Below are 17840 nucleotides of genomic sequence, written 5' to 3' on the forward strand. Positions count from 1 at the left end.
CACTCCAGTACTCTTGCCTGGAAAATCCCATGGACGGAGGAGCCTGGTAGGCTACAGTCTATGGGGTCGCAGAGTCGGACACGACTGAGCGATGCTATCTGTACACATGGAAATAGATTTTAAAAGTACAGAGTGCATAGGTTCTAGAATCAAACTGACCAGGTTGACATTCTACCCCATCAGCTGAAAACTGTATAACCTTCAGGAAATCACTTAAACTCTCTGAACCTCAGTTTGCTCCACTGTATAAAAGGGATAATATTAACTCCTAATTCACTGACTTGTGAGAAGTAAACAAAAGAATGCCTCGTATTCATTAGGATGTGTGTTTGGGTGCTAATAGCAAAAGTTGGGTGCCAATTTTATTTGAGGATATGTGCTCTTTGTTGTTACTCTGAATAAAAATGAGGGGTTTTTTAATTACTAGGGAAGAAGAAAGTGGGTGTTCAGTAGGTTTCTAGCAAATGAGTTTTGCTGTGCTTAGTAAAGTGGTCTCAGCATAGTGCTTAGCACTGAAAAGTGCTAGGTAGTGGTTATACTGGTCATGCACTGCATTCAGGGGACCCGAAATTTGGACTGGCCACTACATGGTTACAAGGTAATTAGGGAAGAAACATTGTGGGGTCTTTTGGAAACACCCTGTTGTCATCACTGCAGGCAAGGCAGGTCTCATTATTTCTTTGCCAGATCCCTCACTACAGGGCACAGAGTAGGTGCTTAAGAAGCATTTTGTTGTGCGAGTGAATGAATGAACGAACCCCTTTGGTTATGTTGAATCTCTGTGCGCAGAACCTCCAACTGACCTCTGAGTGGCTTTGCTTGAGCACTGGTGGCAAAGCCCAGCTCTGTTCTTCCCACGGTGTACAACAGCAAACTCTCATCTTAGATTTCATTTCCAGCATTTCCTGGCCTGAACTTTGGAATATACCAGGCTTTATGCACTCTACCGTTTTGTGTGCCAATGTCTCTCTCCCACACCACCCCCTAAAGGTGCTAATCCAGTTGCTCACAGTAAATGGTGTGAATTTCTTCCAACCGCCACGGTCATGTTTCTTAATCAATAACCTGACTTGTCAGCACCAACTAAACACAGCTTTCATTTGAAGAGGAGGAAGCCAAAGGACAGTGCTGCAAAAGCATATCGAGAAGGAATCCTTTCTTCCGTACATTAATTAGTTCATTAAGTCAACAAATAATTGGAATCCTTTGAGTGATGATTACGTGCCAGGCCCTGCTCTGAACATTACATGCATTTGGACCCAGTTAATCCTTACAGTCTTTCAAGGTATTATGACTGTCCCTATTTTATATGTGAAGGAACAAGTAGCTTAATAGTTTTTAAAATATATCACAAGTCAGGCACTGTGCCTAGGGGCTGAAGATGTAGTAGTGAATGGGAGGAGACATGAACTTCTATCTCTTGGTACTTAGAGTCTAGGGGGAAAATGTGAACAAAAAGAAAACAGCAAAGTCAACACAATCGTTTCAGACAATTGTTTCAGCTATGATGCTTTTGACTGCAGGTACCAGATAACCCAGTGGGTTCCCTGGTGGCTCAGACAGTAAAGAATCTGCCTGCAATGCGGGAGATCAGGTTCTATCCCTGGGTCAGGACTATCCCCTAGAGAAGGGAGTGTGTTACCCACTCCAGTATTCTTGCCTGGAGAATTCCATGGACAGAGGAGTCTGGTGGGCTACAGTCCATGGAGTCACAAAGGGTTGTACACGAGCAAGTGACTAACACTTGCACCAGATAACCCAATACAGTGGTGTAAACCCTAGGGATTTATTTTTCTCCCTGGAAAAGATAGTAAGAGATTGTTGGTACTGGTTATTTGGCTCAAGAATTCAATATTTGCCTGGTCTTTCCTTCATGGTCACAGAATGGCTGAACAGCTCCAGTCATCACCCCCGTGATTCAGCAGGAAGATGGGAGAGGGGCAGTACCTGCATCTCATTGCCCAGATCTGGGTGAGATGGCCAGCTCCACCTGGATGGTCACTAAGGAGAAGGATGCTGCCAGTGCAAGTCAGGTCAGCCAACCACCAATGTATGACGCAGGACGTGGCACAAAAGAAATCAAACAGGACAGTGAGAGGGAGGGCTCCTGGTCAGGGCAAGGGACATATGAACAGAAAGCTGATAACTAGGGGCCAACACTGCAAAGATCTGAGGACAGCGCAAAGCAAAGAGTCTTATTTGGAAATGAGCATGGTGTGATCTTGGGAGAGAGAAAAGTCTGGAGAGGCTGGAGCAGGAGAATCCTGGGAAGCAAGGCAAATGAAGGGCGAATAGGAAGCCAGAAGTTAGATCACACAGAGTCTCTTAGGTCCTTTAAGGAGTTTGGATCTTACTCTATATGTGATGGGAAGTTACTGGAACCTTTAATCAGGGGGCTGAAATGATCTGATTGTCTTCAATTACTGGGGCAGAAGAACTGTTGTGAGAGTCACGAGGCCTAAGGAGACTTAATTCTAGTGATGGTATAGTTTTCCCCAGCTCCCTCTTCTTGGGTTTACTTTTTCTGCCTCTTGGACCTCTTCTGCCCACTTCTGACTTCACAGCAGCTGCTGGAGAGCTGGACTGTGTCATGTCTGTGCCCCCAGCACGTAGGTCAAGGCCAGCACTTGGTAAACATCATCTGAGCTGAATGGGATAGAGGCAACCACTATACTCCAGGGTTTCCAAACTTCTGCCTCTCACACTCTGCTCTCGTGATTTGGGCTGGAGGAATGGCTCTTCACCGGTGAGTTTGCCTTCCAGGGGGCCTTTGGCAATGTCTGGAGGTATGTGTGGTTGTCACAGCCAGAGGGAGGGTGGGATTTGTTTCTGGCGGCCAGTGGGTAGAGACCAGGGGTGCTGCTCACCATTCCACAATATAGAGTTTTCCAGCCCCAAATGCCAACAGTGCTGAGGTTGAGGAAGCTCGGACTCGATCTACATACCTATTCTATTATTTCTTTAATCTTTGCTTTTACATTAGTTCACTTTAATTAAAAAAAAAAAAAAAAAACTTTTAGAGAAACCATGTATTACTATACAAGTAAGAAACCAGTGTCACTGGCCGTATATAGAAGATAGCCAGAAAGAAAAATACTCAGAAAACAAATATTGATTACATCGTAGGTGGACATTGTTGCTAGTCAAGGCTCTGCGTTTTCTCTTTTGTTGAAACGGGAGTTTGGGGAATTCCCTGTCGGTCTAGTGGCTAGGACTCTGTGCTTCACTGCAGGGTATGTGGGTTAGATCCCTGGTTGGGAAGCTAAGGTCCCACACACAGAGATGTAATAAAAAATAAGTAGGGGCAGAGTTTGGTCCAAGTCATGAAAGATCAAGGAACTGTCTCAGATTAAATGGGAGTTAAGAGAAATAACAGATAAAGGTATATAATTCTGGGATGGATCCAGGACCCGAACATCAGAAATTATAGAAATAACTTTACTAGGACAATTCACTAACTTTGACTATGGACTATATTTTAGATACTTGTTAGGTAACGGAATGTTCTTATTCTTAGGAGATATATGAAATATTTATGAATAAAAGATCACACACACACACACAAAAGGTCATAACATTGGCAATTTATTCTCAAATGTTTTTTTAAAAGGTGTGTGTATGTGCATATTTGTGTGTGTATATATATGTGTATATGTGTGTGTGTGCATGTATACACATACATATGGGCTTCCCTGGTGGCTCAGATGGTAAAGATCTGCCTGCCATGCAGGAGATCCAAGTTCAATCCCTGGGTCAGGAAGTTCCCCTGGAGAAGGGAATGGCTACCCACTCCAGTATACTTGCCTGGAGAATTCCATGGACGGAAGAGCCTGGTGGGCCACAGTCCACGTGGTCACAAAGAGTTGGACACGACTGAGCGACCAACACACACATACACAGAGAGAGAAAGCATAAATGACACAAATGTAAATGGTGATAAATGTAGATGAAGAGTCTAGGAGAGTCTGTTTTACTGTTCTTGCAACTGTGCTATAGGTTTGGATTTTTGCAAAATAAAAACTAAAAGCAGGGACTTCTCTGATGGTCCAGTGGCTAAGACTCTACATTCCCAACGCAGGGGACGTGGATCCACTCCCTGGTCAGGAGCTAGATCCCAGATGCCCCAACTAAGAGTGTGCATGCCACAAGCAACTGAAGATCCCACATGCCACAACTGTGACCTGGCACAGCCAAATAAATATTTTTTAAAAACTTAAAAGCAAGGAGACAAACGAAGCATCTCTCCTGGATGTACCTCCAATATCACAACATTCTCAAATTTTTTAAAACCGCAAAAGGGCTTCAATGTTAATTTCTAATAAGTTGGACACTTCCTATTTCACTTCCAAAATAGGTAACAAAGAGTAAGATGTCTACCAAACGGGAAATTGACACTTCCCCTGCCATCATATTTATGTTGATAAGATAGACAAATTAACTCAAAAATGGTGCTAGGATTAGGGTGGTGTTCTAATGTTGTGACATCACGTTTCTGGAGAAGTTAGTTATGTAGAGCTTTGAGAGTGTGTTCTCAGTCAGTGTGCCTGATTAGGCTGTGATGTTCTGGGTACCCATTGATTGATTAGTAAAGGAAAAAATGTTCTTTACAAAAATATTAGTTGGTGTTGCCCAGGTGTTAAAGGACTACCAGCTAGAGACTTCTTCTGCAGAAGGACTGACAGTGGAGTGCTCTCCTCCCTCAGTGATTCCAGGGTTTCCAGCCCTGGGTGAACCACCCAGAGGCCTCCGGAGGTTCTTTGGTGCCATGAAAGTAATAGTGGTGAGACTTGGTTTTCTCAGCTGCAAAATGGAAATAACACCCAACACGCCAGGTGTCGATTTGGAGGTAGGTTGTCCTGCCGTCTGAACTCTCTAGACAGTACTGACCTGACTTGCCACCCCCACCCACATTCTAAATCCCAGAGCAATTCCAGTGTCCTCGCAAAGATGTCATCGGGTTCTCGGGGCCTGACACTGTCACCTGGGCCTCAACTGCCTCCTGTCACAGCAGACTTTTCGTTCTCCCTCTGGGTCTTGTGGCAAATCCTTTGTCTTCACTCTGCAGGCACTCAGCCCCTTGCTGTGATTTCCAGCATTCACATATACACAAAAGCACACACAAGCACAATCCGAGGCACATAGAAACAGACACGCCTAAGCACAGTCATAGAGATACACATAGACTCAGGTAGTCTAGACACACATACAGCTACACGCATGATGGACACATAGACATGTATCCAGACACAGATCTGAGTGTGTGGTAGACTTTACAAGGGTCTTGGGATGTGGAAGCAGTTTTCAATACAAACAACTGATAAATGTGTACCCGGTGTCTTCCATCCAAGTCCCCTGAACATCCTTCTCTTCCCCTCTTTTTCCTCCCATCCCACCCCCAATATTCTTCTCTATTTTTTTTTTTTTTTTTTCTTTAAAAGAACAGCTTCTTCTTAGCTTCCTAATCTCCAGCTCTGCTCTGGATGTTGCCTCACGTGTCTCTTCTCTCACAGACATGCTCTGCTAAGGAACAGACCTTCCAATCTGGCCTCTTCCTCTCAGATCAGATTTTGTGAAGGAAAAGAGCAGCAGAGAGATTGATTTCACCACTGATGTGAAATATGCCCCATGCCCTCACACAACCTTACTATACTGTCTTTGTCTGTCCTGGCCACTATAACAAAAATACCATAAACTGGGAGGCTCCCAAACATTTACTGCTCACAGTTCAGAAGTCTGGAAGTCCAAGATCAAGGTGCTGGCTGATTCAGTGTCTGGTGACAGCCCACTTCCAGATTCACAGACACGGACTTCTCACTGTGCCCTCACATGGTGAAAGGCGTGGGGGAGCATAACAGGGTCTTTGTTATCAGGGCACTAATCACCTCCATGGGGGCTCCACCCTCATGACCTAGTCACCTCCCAAAGGCCCACTCCCTAACAGCATCCCACTGAGGGTCAGTTTCAGTGTATGAATTTGGGAAGCAGGGGAGACATGCACAGCACATGATTATACTGTGTTGTCACATTTTGTGGGGGCGGGGGTTGGCCTGGTGGTAGAGGTGCTGATGGTTTTATTCACCAGCATTGAGAAGGGGTGTTGGGAGGACCAATGTGAAACGCAGTGGTAGTTGCAGTGATGGAGGATGCCGTGGATTTAGGGTTCTCTTCCAAATCAACTTAGGATTCTCTTCCAAGTCCTGGTGGTCGGTGCCCCATCTCCTCAAACACCCAAGCTCTCTGCCCGCTCAGGGTTTTGTACATGGTGTCCCCTCTGCTTGGGGTTCTTCTCCATTTTTAGTGTGTTTATCTCCTTCTCATTCTTTGTAATTAGTAAATATTTGGAGGGAAATACTTTGAGACCATCCTGTTTCTCCTCACACTTTTGCCTGGTTAAATTTTAGTATCCGTCTGTGGACTTTACCTGAGGAAATTATTACTGTGTTTTTTTTTTTTTTTAACAAGGAGTTTAGTTTAATTTTCTCTGGGTATTTGCAAAACACTTAGGGCCAACATAGGGGAAAAGAAACAAAACGAAACAAAACCTCCTGTGAAAAAAATTACACTTACAAAAGCAAAGCCTGAGAGGGATTAGTGCCTTAGCCCCTTGAAGCTATAGCCACTCTGATTGGTCCAAGAAAGTGAATAGATATTGGGAGGCTACAACAGGAGGAAAGACAATGAGAAATCACTGAGGGAGAGGGCCTTGTAAGTGGGCCTCAAGGGGGAACTAGAGGCTGGGGAGTGGGTCTGGGTGGAAGGAAGGTTCCCCGCTGGTAGCTGTAGGGTGGAGGTCGTGGAGGGCCAATGTATCCGTCAGTGGAGGAGGTCCACGCATACCATGCAGAGGCATAGGACCTGAGTGACCCATGGGAGAACCAAACAGAGGCCCTCGGGGCTGGGGGGTCCTTGCCCACTGGAGCAGGTCCAGGATGAGGCATTCCAGATGGTGGTCAGGGTGGTGGCTGCCCCCCAGAGCCAGGGGGCCCAGCGTGGGGGTGCCCTAAGCCATGAGGGCCATGGTGGGCCAGCTGCCTCTAAGACATCTCTGGATGGGGCATCCCACCCAGTAGGAATGGGTGAGGATGTGAGTGTCTGTGTCCAGGATATCCAGCTCCTGGGGTTCCCGCTGACTGGGGGCCATGTCCTCCAGCCCCAGCAGGCATAGGTGGTGGTGGCATGGCTGGGGGTATCTCAGGTGGAAGGGCTCCAGGAGGCAGTACTGGGAAGGAGGAAGCATGCCTGGTGGAGGAAGCCCAGACCCCAATGATAATATCACAGGATTGGGAGCAGACAGAGGAGGGGTTGCATCTGCAAACAGCTGACGAGGGCGGTCAGCCTGGGAGAGTGGGTTCTGTGCTGCCAGAAGTTGTTCAGTGCCTGAGCCATGACGCTCGCCCTTGGAGTCCTTCTTGAATGCGTGGGACACAGTGATTAGGTGGTTACAGAGGTACTGCCTGTTCATGGCCTTAATCGCTGCATCCACAACATCACATGAGACAAAATTAATAACGGCATAACCTTTGGAGTTGCCTGTGTCAGGGTTCCGCATAATCCTGGGGGTTTGTAAGATGACCCCAAAGGTGCTAAAGGTATCATAAAGCAACTTACCAATCTGTGGGTCCAGGTTCCCAATGAAAATGTTGGCTCCCACATCCAGCTTTTTGCTGTGAGCTGATGCCTTATTCACCCTTGTTGGCTTCCCATAGCGTTTGATCATGTTCATGATCTTAATGGCATAGTCAGCATTTTTCTCACTCAAGAATTCCACAAAGCCGTAGCCTTGGTGCTGCCCCACAGTGACGCTATCCTTTGCCATATTCGTGTTCACTACTAGCCCTGCCTGGAGAAATAGTTCCCACAGCAGTGGTTCTCTAACCTTCTCATCGGGGCCCCCCACATACACAGCGGCATCCTGGTTCCACTCAGAGATCTGCCGACTGCCATGGCAAAAACGCTCCCACCATTTCCAGGCAGTGATCCCACCCCTGACTATTACTGTGGTATTCTAGTGGTGGTTTTTTATCTCCCTCATTCCTTCTACATTTATTAATTGTAATTCATCTTTAAGGTAAGACTCCCTTCCTTCCATCAGTATGGACTCATGGGTATTTATTTTATTCTATGGCTTATAATCCAATACTATCATTATTTTGTTGCTCCGATCATTCCAGCTTTGACCACTGAGAGCTCCTATATCCTTAATAAGCCCCCAGCCTTTTTTTTTTTTTTTTTGAGCAATTCTCTATTTTCTGGCAATACATGGTGTTCCAGGCTGATCTTGTATTTTCCTTGCTCCAGCTTTGGAATCAACCACTTCTCCAAGGAGCCCTGGTTCCTTTCATTGAAGAATGGTGTTTAGAAACCAAGATCTGGGTGGTAAGTGTGCTCATTGCTACTGGGGATTCTTTGCTTCTAGGTCTTTTCAGTGTTCAGAGTTTGGAGATATATTATGTATACTAATCCAGGAACACACACTTCTATATTTATATTTGTATCTATTTTTTTAAACTTTAGTTCATACTGATACTACTGATTTCAATTCATCACTGTAGGGTCATTCATGTCTCCCTCCTTATTTGTAACTTTCTTGAGTTGTAACTTCATTTGTTTTTTGTAATCAAGGAGCTTGATAAATTGTGTAAAATGTGCCCTTTTCATCCCTGCGCTCTTCTTTTCTCCCCTGGAAATGACCGATGTGAGAATACAATACTGAATGCTAGATGTTGCTGTCAGAAGCTAGACCAAGAGATCAGATCAAATCAGATCAGTCGCTCAGTCGTGTCCGACTCTTCGCGACCCCATGAATCGCAGCACGCCAGGCCTCCCTGTCCATCACCAACTCCCGGAGTTCACTGAGACTCACGTCCATCGAGTCAGTGATGCCATCCAGCCATCTCATCCTCTGTCGTCCCCTTCTCCTCTTGCCCCCAATCCCTCCCAGCATCAGAATCTTTTCCAATGAGTCAACTCTTCACATGAGGTGGCCAAAGTACTGGAGTTTCAGCTTTAGCATCATTCCTTCCAAAGAAATCCCAGGGCTGACCTCCAAGAGAACCCAGTAGAATTCATGGTCCTTTTTAATGCAAAAAGCGCTAATTACACACTTTATCAGCAGTGGGGTGCAGGAGGCTCTGGAATGTGACCTCATTGTTCCTATGAAATGAGTCAGATGGGAATGCAAATTTTATTCAAGCAGCTGTATATCAACATGGTTCTGGAGAGGAAAAAAAAAAGTTTGCCTATTTTTTTTCCCTCTCTGGAGAAAACGCTCACCTTGTGGGCCTCCTACCCTGACCGCCGTCCTTGCTCCTGGAAACCCTTTGCCTCTTGTGGGCAGCCCTCTTACCTCCTCACTGATTTCTGCCCCCTGCCCATCCCAACACACAATGCTGTCCCCTTTCCCTCTGACTTCTTAATCTGTATTTCCACTTTCACAGACTTTGTGAATTTTCACTTACATGCAAATCCCAGCAGAAACCATTCATGGCTGGGTCTTCAGAACCTTCTCAATCAGAAAAGCCAACTTTACATTTTTAAAAATTTTCTAGTCTGAGGTTTGGTTTTCCTCTTCCGTTCTCTGTTCCTGTTACACGTCGGGTGTGGGGGAATGTTCTGTTTTTCCGTCCTTTCATAACAGCCTGGAGTTGTTCAGCATGAAACCTCAAGGAATTCTTTGCTGAAAACCCGTGTTTTGCCCTCCACCCTCCGAACATGTAGGAAGAGCAAGGGTGGCTCTCTCTGATGGCATATGAAGCACTTTTTTATTTGAAACTCAAGAGCCTGACTCTTTTAGCTCCCTCTGGGGAAAAACAAAAGCCTGTTGGAAGTATTATTCCTTTTGGTGTTATCAACAATTACAGAAGCCCACAGGCCTATTTGACTGGGATTCTGCCAATCTCACGGCCAGAGGAGGGAACACCTTCGCAGCGGTCTGGTCTAACCCGAAACGAACCCGGAATGAACCCAGAGGGGGATGATGTCAAGTCAGTGAGAGAGAGCCTCAGTCTAGCCCATATTTTCTTACCTATATCCAGGAAGCCTGGATGAAAAGGTACTGGCAGCCATAGACTTCCTCAAGAGTTGACTAAGCAGAGGGTGCCCTGGATGCTAAGTCATTGCGGGCACTGAACCATCAATGGGACAATGAAGAATCGCTTTCAAGAATTCTAAGGTTACTGTCTGTTCTTGGAAGGAATGCTCAGCAAAGACACTTAGGGCTGTTGGGAACGGAGGAGGATGTGGTGAGCAATAATATTAACAATGATAGGCATGGGGGCATGCTGAGTTGTAGTAATAGTAGTAACAAGGAGATGATGACGACAATGGTAACAATATGAAATTGACTGGAAATTAATCCAGTTCTTCCTTATGAGCCAGGCGGTATGTGTACATTTTAAAATTTTGTTTATTACTATTATTTTTTAAAGTTTTGGCTGTGCTGGGTCTTCATTGCTGCATGGGGGCTTTCTCTAGTTACGGTGCTCAAGCTTCTCATTGTGGTGGCTTCCCTTGTCGTGGAGCAAGGGCTCTAAGTCGCTCTAGCTCAGTAGGTTTGGCTCACAGGTTCTAAAGCACGGGCTCAGAAGTTGTGGTGCAGGGCCTTAATTGCCCTGTGGCACATGGGATCTTCCCAGACCAGGCATCGAACCCGAGTCCGCTGCGTTGGCAGGCAGGTTCTTAACCACTGGACCACCAGGGAAGCCCAGTTGTGCATAAATTTACTGTACACATTGTATCTCATTGAATTCTCACAACTATGCGAGGCAGGTACTGTCATTAGTCCCAATTTTCATCTGAGAAACTGAGGCTCACAAGATATTACAGATGGGGATTGCAGTCACAACACTACAAAGTGGCTAGTTTAGAACCCCAAACCTGCTTTCTGAAATACTTTGCTGTGTGGTCTTCTTTGGCCTGGCTTGTAAGCTGCAGGGCTTTGATTTCCCTGAGCTAGGTATTCAGGTGGTTGTGGCTGAAGCTTTAGCACAAGGGCCCACAATGCTAATCAGACAGCCTCGGGAAAGGAAGTGAAGGGTCCTCCTTCCACAGGCTGCAATCAAATGGAGGAGGCACTTGCAGGGCCATATGTAGTGCCATGCTGTAGGGGGTGGTCAAGCGTGGAGGCTGGGTCCTTCAAACTGAGGATGCAAAGAGTTGGCCAGTATTGGGAGACAGGGTGGTTGGAAGAGAGGAAAGGCAAGCCAGGCAGAGGGACCAGCAGGAGCCAGACCACCAAGGTGTGAAATACAGAGTTGGGTTAGCATGGCAAGTAGTTTGGTGTGGCTAGAAGCTAGGGTTCTAGGGGAAGGGGAAGAGAGTTCTAGATGAAGAGCTATAGCTGGAGAGACAGGCAGAGGCCTTGCGTGAACCAGCTACACCAGCGTTTAAGAAGGCGGGGTCTAGATACAGAAGAACCTGGGTGTTGATTCCAGTTCAGCCTTGTTACTAGCTGTGTGACCATGGGCAATGTTTTAGAACAGCTGAGTTTTGATGTTCATATTTGGAAAACAAATAAGCAAATAAACGGAGACAAATAATACCGTATATATTAGGATGAGGAAATAGGGAGTCCAAGTACCCCCATCTTGGGTCACACCATTGATGGATGAATTTGCCAGGATGCACACTTACTTTCTATTACACAGACAACTGTCTAGTTCACAGTGGTTTAGTCACTGAGTTGTGTCTGACTCTTTGTGACCCCATGGACTGTAGCCCTCCAGGCTTCTCTGTCCATGGGATTTGCCAGGCAAGAATACTGGAGTAGATTGCCATTTCCTTCTCCAGAGGATCTTCCTGACCCAGGGATTGAACCCAGGTCTCCTGCATCTCCTGCACTGCAGCTGGATTCTTTACCTACTGAGCCATCAAGGAAGCCCCCCTAGTTCAGAGAGTTCCTAAATATACTCATTTAATGTTACAGATTTCAGGTCACAAAACCATATTTGCATTGTTAACTTTTCTCTCTGTAGCTGTCATCTCTAGTCTGTGTGGCCCTCAAGGGTGAGGACCCTGCCCTACTCTACTATCATATGGTGGGGCAATAGTAACGCAAGGGTCTCAGACTTGCCAGGGCATCAGAATCACTGGGGGGATAAAAGCAGAGGACTGGGCCCCCTCTCAGATGTATTGCACTAGAACCTTCAGGACTGCTGCCTATGCTTTCTTTCTTGTCCATTTGGGGTTTGAACCACAACAGAGAAGTGTTTCTTGAGCAAATGAGAAAATGACTGTACTGTATGTGTCGATCAGTATAGGCTAGTATGTGCTTTGACAAACATCAGTTCAGTTCAGTTCAGTCGCTCAGTCGTGTCCGACTCTTTGCGACCCCACGAACCACAGCACGCCAGGCCTCCCTGTCCATCACCAACTCCCAGAGTCCACCCAAACCCATGTCCATTGTGTCGGTGATGCCATCCAACCATGTCATCCTCGGTTATCCCCTTCTCCTCCTGCCCTCAATCTTTCCCAGTATCAGGGTCTTTTCAACTGCCAACAATAATAGTTTGGTTTTTGCTCACATCATGTGTCCATGATGGACAGGCTGGGGGCTCTGCTCAACAGAACACCATGCCAGAAGTGACACATATTCCCGCCATTCACATTCTTTGGCTGGGACTACTCATGTGACTCCAACCCAGGGGTCCAGGAAGTGGGTTCCACTGTGTGCCCAGAAGGTGGGGAGCCAGAGGTCGTGGGTGAGTCATACAGATGACTGCCAGATTCTATGAGGCTGGCATCATTAACTTCATTTACATCTGAAAGTAAGTATTAAGAAGCTTGCTCAAGGCCATATAGCAAATATGGAGCTGAACTTGAGCTCTTCGTCTGTTTTTTTTTTTTTTTCCTGGCTCAAGGTCACACTCTTTTTTTTTTTTAATGGAATGAGACTGGATGGGGTATGGCATTAAACATAGTGGTTAAAAGTCTGGGATCTGGCTTGCCTCCAGACCTTCAGCTCTGCCACTTACCAGATGTGTGAGCTGGGCAAGTGACAGAACCACTTGGTGCCCTTCAAAGAGACAGTCCAAGGCTGGGAAGGGCAATGTAAGAATGTGTTTCCTGGAATGAAGTGTTTGGGGCCAGGTTGGTGGCTCAGCTAGTAAAGAATCTGCCTGCAATGTGGGAGACCTGGGTTCGATCCCTGTGTTGGGAAGATCCCCTGTAGAAGGGAACAGCTACCCACTCCAGTATTCTGGCGTGGAGAATTCCATGGACTGTATAGTCCACTGGGTCGTAAAGAGTCAGACACTTCTGAGCGACTTTTATTCACTCTCACTCAGGGCTCGCCTGAGTGGGACTGATATTGGGTGGGGGTGAAGGAGGCTGGTAGACAAAGGTTCCCTGGATTTGGGTGGTTCCTGACAGACCCAGAAAAGATGCATGTCTATTCTCCATGCCGCTGCTGCTAAGTCGCTTCAGTCCTGTCCAACTCTGGGCGACCCCATAGACGGCAGCCCACCAGGCTCCCTCGTCCCTGGGAATTCTCCAGGCAAGAATACTGGAGTGGGTTGCCATTTCCTTCTCCAATGCATGAAAGTGAAAAGTGAAAGTGAAGTCACTCAGTCGTGTCTGACTCTTAGCGACCCCATGGACTGCAGCCTACCAGGCTCCTCCATCCATGGGATTTTCCAGGCAAGAGTACTGGAGTGGGGTGCCATTGCCTTCTCCGCTATTCTCCATAAGTTGCTTCTTTCTTCCTGCATCATTGTGAATGTTTGGGCTGCATTCACAGAGAAGCCAACTCAGGTTGATTTGACATCATGCATTAGCTCAGGGAGGGGCTTACCCAGGTGACTCAGTGGTAAAGAATCTGCCCACCAACGCAGGAGCTGCAGTTTCTATACCAGGATTGGGAAGATCCCCTGGAGTAGGAAATGGCAACCGGTTTCAGTATTCTTGCCTGGGAAATTCCACGGACAGAAGAACCTGGTGGGCTACAGTCCATGGGGTTGCAAAGAGTTGGACCCAACTGTGATGAGCACCATTAGCACAGAGAAGGAGATGTCCAGGGCCTTACAGGTCTGATATCAGTCTAGCAGCTTGGTGATGTAGTCAAGGATCCAGATCTTTTGGTTTCTCTGCTGTGCCAAGCAGACCTTATCGTATCCCTCAGTTGTGGAAACCCTTGATGGCAACTGAGATTCCAAGCCAGGCAGGGAGTGTCGGCTACAGGTTCGTGATCTTCAAAGGGAAGAATTCACTCTGGGATCAAAGGAACACAGTAGCTTGGGTCTTTTCAGCAGTTTAACAGTTTTATTTAAAGTCAGAAAGTAACAGAGACAGCTTCTGGCACAGACAACCAGAAGAGACCCACATGCCCAAGACATCTTATTATATACCTTTTGACCTGTTACTAAAAAGAGCTTCTGTAGAGGACTGGACAGTTAACATTAGGTCATTTTGTTTCCCTTAGATCTTGGGAGGTCTAATGAAAGTCAAATGAAGGTCTTCATTACCAATGAAGGTAATGAAGGTCAATCTCCTGACAACACCACGGAGACTGTTCCTATGACTCCTTTATTCTCAATTAACCACTTCCCCAGCTCTCGCTTCTGTTGTGGGTAAACCAGCCATAGATTCCAAATGGCCATACATTCTAAGACATAGGTGACTACATGAATGGGTCTGATGGACTCCCTGCCGACCTGCCTAAGGAATGCTATCAAGATCGAGCTGGTTTCCTGGGGCTCTTTCTTCCAACAGAGAAGGTTCCTCTCACCACGGCCCCAGCGAGTCTCTCTCCAAGTCTCATTGGCTCCAGCCAGCTTCGGGCTGTGAGAGGTCAGCGTTCTTGGTGGAAATGCTGACTGATTTAAGCAGAAAGGGGAATGTAATAAAGGATGTTAGGTCTCCCACAGAATCATTGGGAGGGCTGGAGGAAAGAAATTGAGGCTAAGCTTCTAGGAAAAATGCCCCAAACCACACTGCACGCCTGGCCCAATCAGCAACCCGTGAGCCCGCCTGAATTTGCCGTCACCACGACCACCACTGCCATCAGCTCTCATGTGGCTTCTCCATTGGGAGCTCGGCCCTGCAACTGCCACCCCAAAGCCAGTCACTTTGGCCACCAGTCACATCAACAGAAATGAGGCTCAGCTTCACATGATACCTCTGGCCAGCAGAGCCTGTGTCATACCCCTTGTCCTGCTTGCGAGGGAAGCAGGATATTTGCATCCTGATTTCTACACTCCGGTGGTGGGATGTATTCATATGATGTGAGATTTCCTCAAATACAGATTGGCTGGAGGTAATGAGCTTGGATTGCCCAATGGGGAAGGATGGGTATGTGGAAACCAATGGCATTGTCCATGACACGCTCTCATCTCCAGTTGGGTTCTCTTCTCTCCACTGTCCCCATGTGCTCAGAGTATGTACCTGCCTGAGATGCCTTTTTTAAAAATATATATATATATATTCATTTATTTGGCTGTGCTGGGCCTTTGTTGGGGCATGCGGAATCTCTAGTTGCAGCATGTCTCTTAGTTGTGCCACGAAGGATCTAGTTCTCTGACCAGAGATCGAACCCAGGGCCCCTGCATTGGGAGGATGGAGTCTTAGCTACTGGACCGTCAGTGAAGTCCCTGAGATACTTCATATGGCCCCAGTCCACCCTAATCTCCCAGTTTCCCACCCTCTTCTATTCCTTGCTGAGCCATCCCTATCTCCTATTCCTTGTTCTCTTCTTTCCTCTTTGCCTAGTTCATGCTAATGCACCCTCCAGAACTCAAATTCAAGCCAAGTTCTTTCCTACCCTTCCATTGAGGCTTTCCCCCCACCCCCGCCCCCCGGTCATTTGCTCTTCTTTTTCATTCTATTTATCACATAATATTTCAACATTTATTGGTTCCGTTATTAAATTAACATCCCTCTTCCCTCTAGGCCATCAATGTGATGAGAACCTGGACTGTGTCTTGCTCACAGCTACTAACACAGTAATTGGCACTTATGTGCTTACGTTTTTATTGAGTGAATGAGCATGAAACAAATCCCATTATGGGCATTTATAAAGTTACTCTTGAATCAAAAACGTTTTAATAGTGCTTTCTGGAAACCACAGGTTAAACCCTTAGAGGTGTAAATATTTTAGAATCACCCAGAATTTTTTGGTCCATCTGTAATGCCCTCCACGGATCCTGTTACATCCATCCCTGCCCTTTGAGGATCAGTTCGGGGTGAGCTGAGCTGTTGTCATTGATGGGAACCTGTGACGTGTCTTGTATCAGGGTAGAAACCTCACCTAGGGTACTGTGGCTGAGGGTGGTGGCAGCTTCAATTCCTATACAAACTTTCCTCATGACATCATAGTACTTATATTAACCCCCAACCTCACAAAATTCTCTTACCAAGTTTCAGCTTGAACGTTTCTTTTTTTATTTTGCTAACAACTTAAAAATATTTGGGTGGCTTTTCCTGTATAAGGGGAGGCTTTTATAAAACAGGTTGCCAGTCACCCAGGAAACTGGGAGGGGAGAGCACATCAAAGCTCCAGGAGAGTCTTCGGGTCTCTTTCCACCATCAGGAGGAAGGGTGGGGGTAATTTCATCCACTAAAAAGCAGTGGATTGTTTCAGGTGTGTTAGAAACTAATTTTATTCCCATGGCTGAGCAGATAAGGCCACATCCTCCAAATTGATTTGGAATTTATATTGGGAGATGGGGAAAGAATAAAATAAACAGCCTACCAATGTAATAATAGCTATAATTTACTGAGTGCTTAAGGCACTTTTTGCACATGCTTCACATATATTAACTGGGTGCATATTCCCAACAGCCTATTTACATCTTTATTTTATATAAATGGTATCTGAGATTGGAGTCTTGATCTTAGGAGATATCTAACTTTTCAGCTGTATGAAGATACAGGCTTTTGAGTCTGGAGAGAAACTTGTTGGTCACTGAGGCCAAAGTTTATTGGCCTGGGATAGACTGACTTGGTGGGAACCCCAGCCCTCCCACTTAGCACCTGTATGTACCCTTAGGCCCTTGTTTCCTTATCTGCAAAATGGGAACACATACCTCCCTCCCAATGGAAATTACCTAATGAATGGACAGCACCTGGTACAGTGCTTGGTAACTTGTCACTGCCCATGGTCTGTGATTTCCCTTCCTTTCTTTCATTCATCAGGTGGATTTGGTGATGTTTGAACCTGGAGGGTATCTATAACCTCTGGCCTGCAGTTCAGTTCAGTTCAGTCGCTCATTCGTGTCCAACTCTTTGCGACCCCATGAATCACAGCACGCCAGGCCTCCCTGTCTATCACCAACTCCCGGAGTTCACTCAAACTCACGTGCATCGCGTCAGTGATGCCATCCAGCCATCTCATCCTCTGTCGTCCCCTTCTCCTCCTGCCCCCAATCCCTCCCAGCATCAGAGTCTTTTCCAATGAGTCAACTCTTCGCATGAGGTGACCAAAGTACTGGAGTTTCAGCTTCAGCATCAGTCTTTCCAAAGAACACCCAGGACTGATCTCCTTTAGGATGGACTGGTTGGATCTCCTTGCAGTCCAAGGGACTCTCAAGAGTCTTCAACACCACAGTTCAAAAGCATCAATTCTTTGGCACTCAGCTTTCTTCACAGTCCAACTCTCACATCCATACATGACCACTGGAAAAACCATAGCCTTGACAAGACGGACCTTTGTGGGCGAAGTAATATCTCTGCTTTTTAATACGCTATCTAGGTTGGTCACAACTTTCCTTCCAAGAAGTAAGCATCTTTTAATTTCATGGCTGCAGTCACCATCTGCAGTGATTTTGGAGCCCCCAAAAATAAAGTCTGACACTGTTTCCACTGTTTCCCCATCTATTTGCCATGAAGTGATGGGACCAGATGCCATG

The 17840-nt window shown here is 46.4% G+C and overlaps 1 protein-coding gene and 1 pseudogene across 4 annotated transcripts in view; one reads left to right on the forward strand and one right to left on the reverse strand.

Annotated features, from left to right (window-relative positions):
• The first annotated feature begins 1899 nt into the window (after positions 1 to 1899).
• Positions 1900 to 17840, forward strand: part of MKL2 (MKL/myocardin-like 2) — a 230959-nt gene continuing 215018 nt past the window's right edge. For all 4 annotated transcript variants that reach the window (XM_010849432.1, XM_010849431.1, XM_010849430.1 and 1 more), the window contains exons 1-2: positions 1900 to 2033; positions 8299 to 8376. The gene's annotated coding sequence lies outside the window, so the exon portion shown is untranslated. The remainder of the gene's footprint in view (positions 2034 to 8298; positions 8377 to 17840) is intronic.
• Positions 6597 to 13398, reverse strand: LOC104995541 (annotated as a pseudogene).

Source organism: Bison bison, unplaced genomic scaffold (assembly GCF_000754665.1).
Source record: "Bison bison bison isolate TAMUID 2011002044 unplaced genomic scaffold, Bison_UMD1.0 scf7180017864283, whole genome shotgun sequence".
NCBI classification, from domain to species: Eukaryota; Metazoa; Chordata; class Mammalia; order Artiodactyla; family Bovidae; genus Bison; species Bison bison.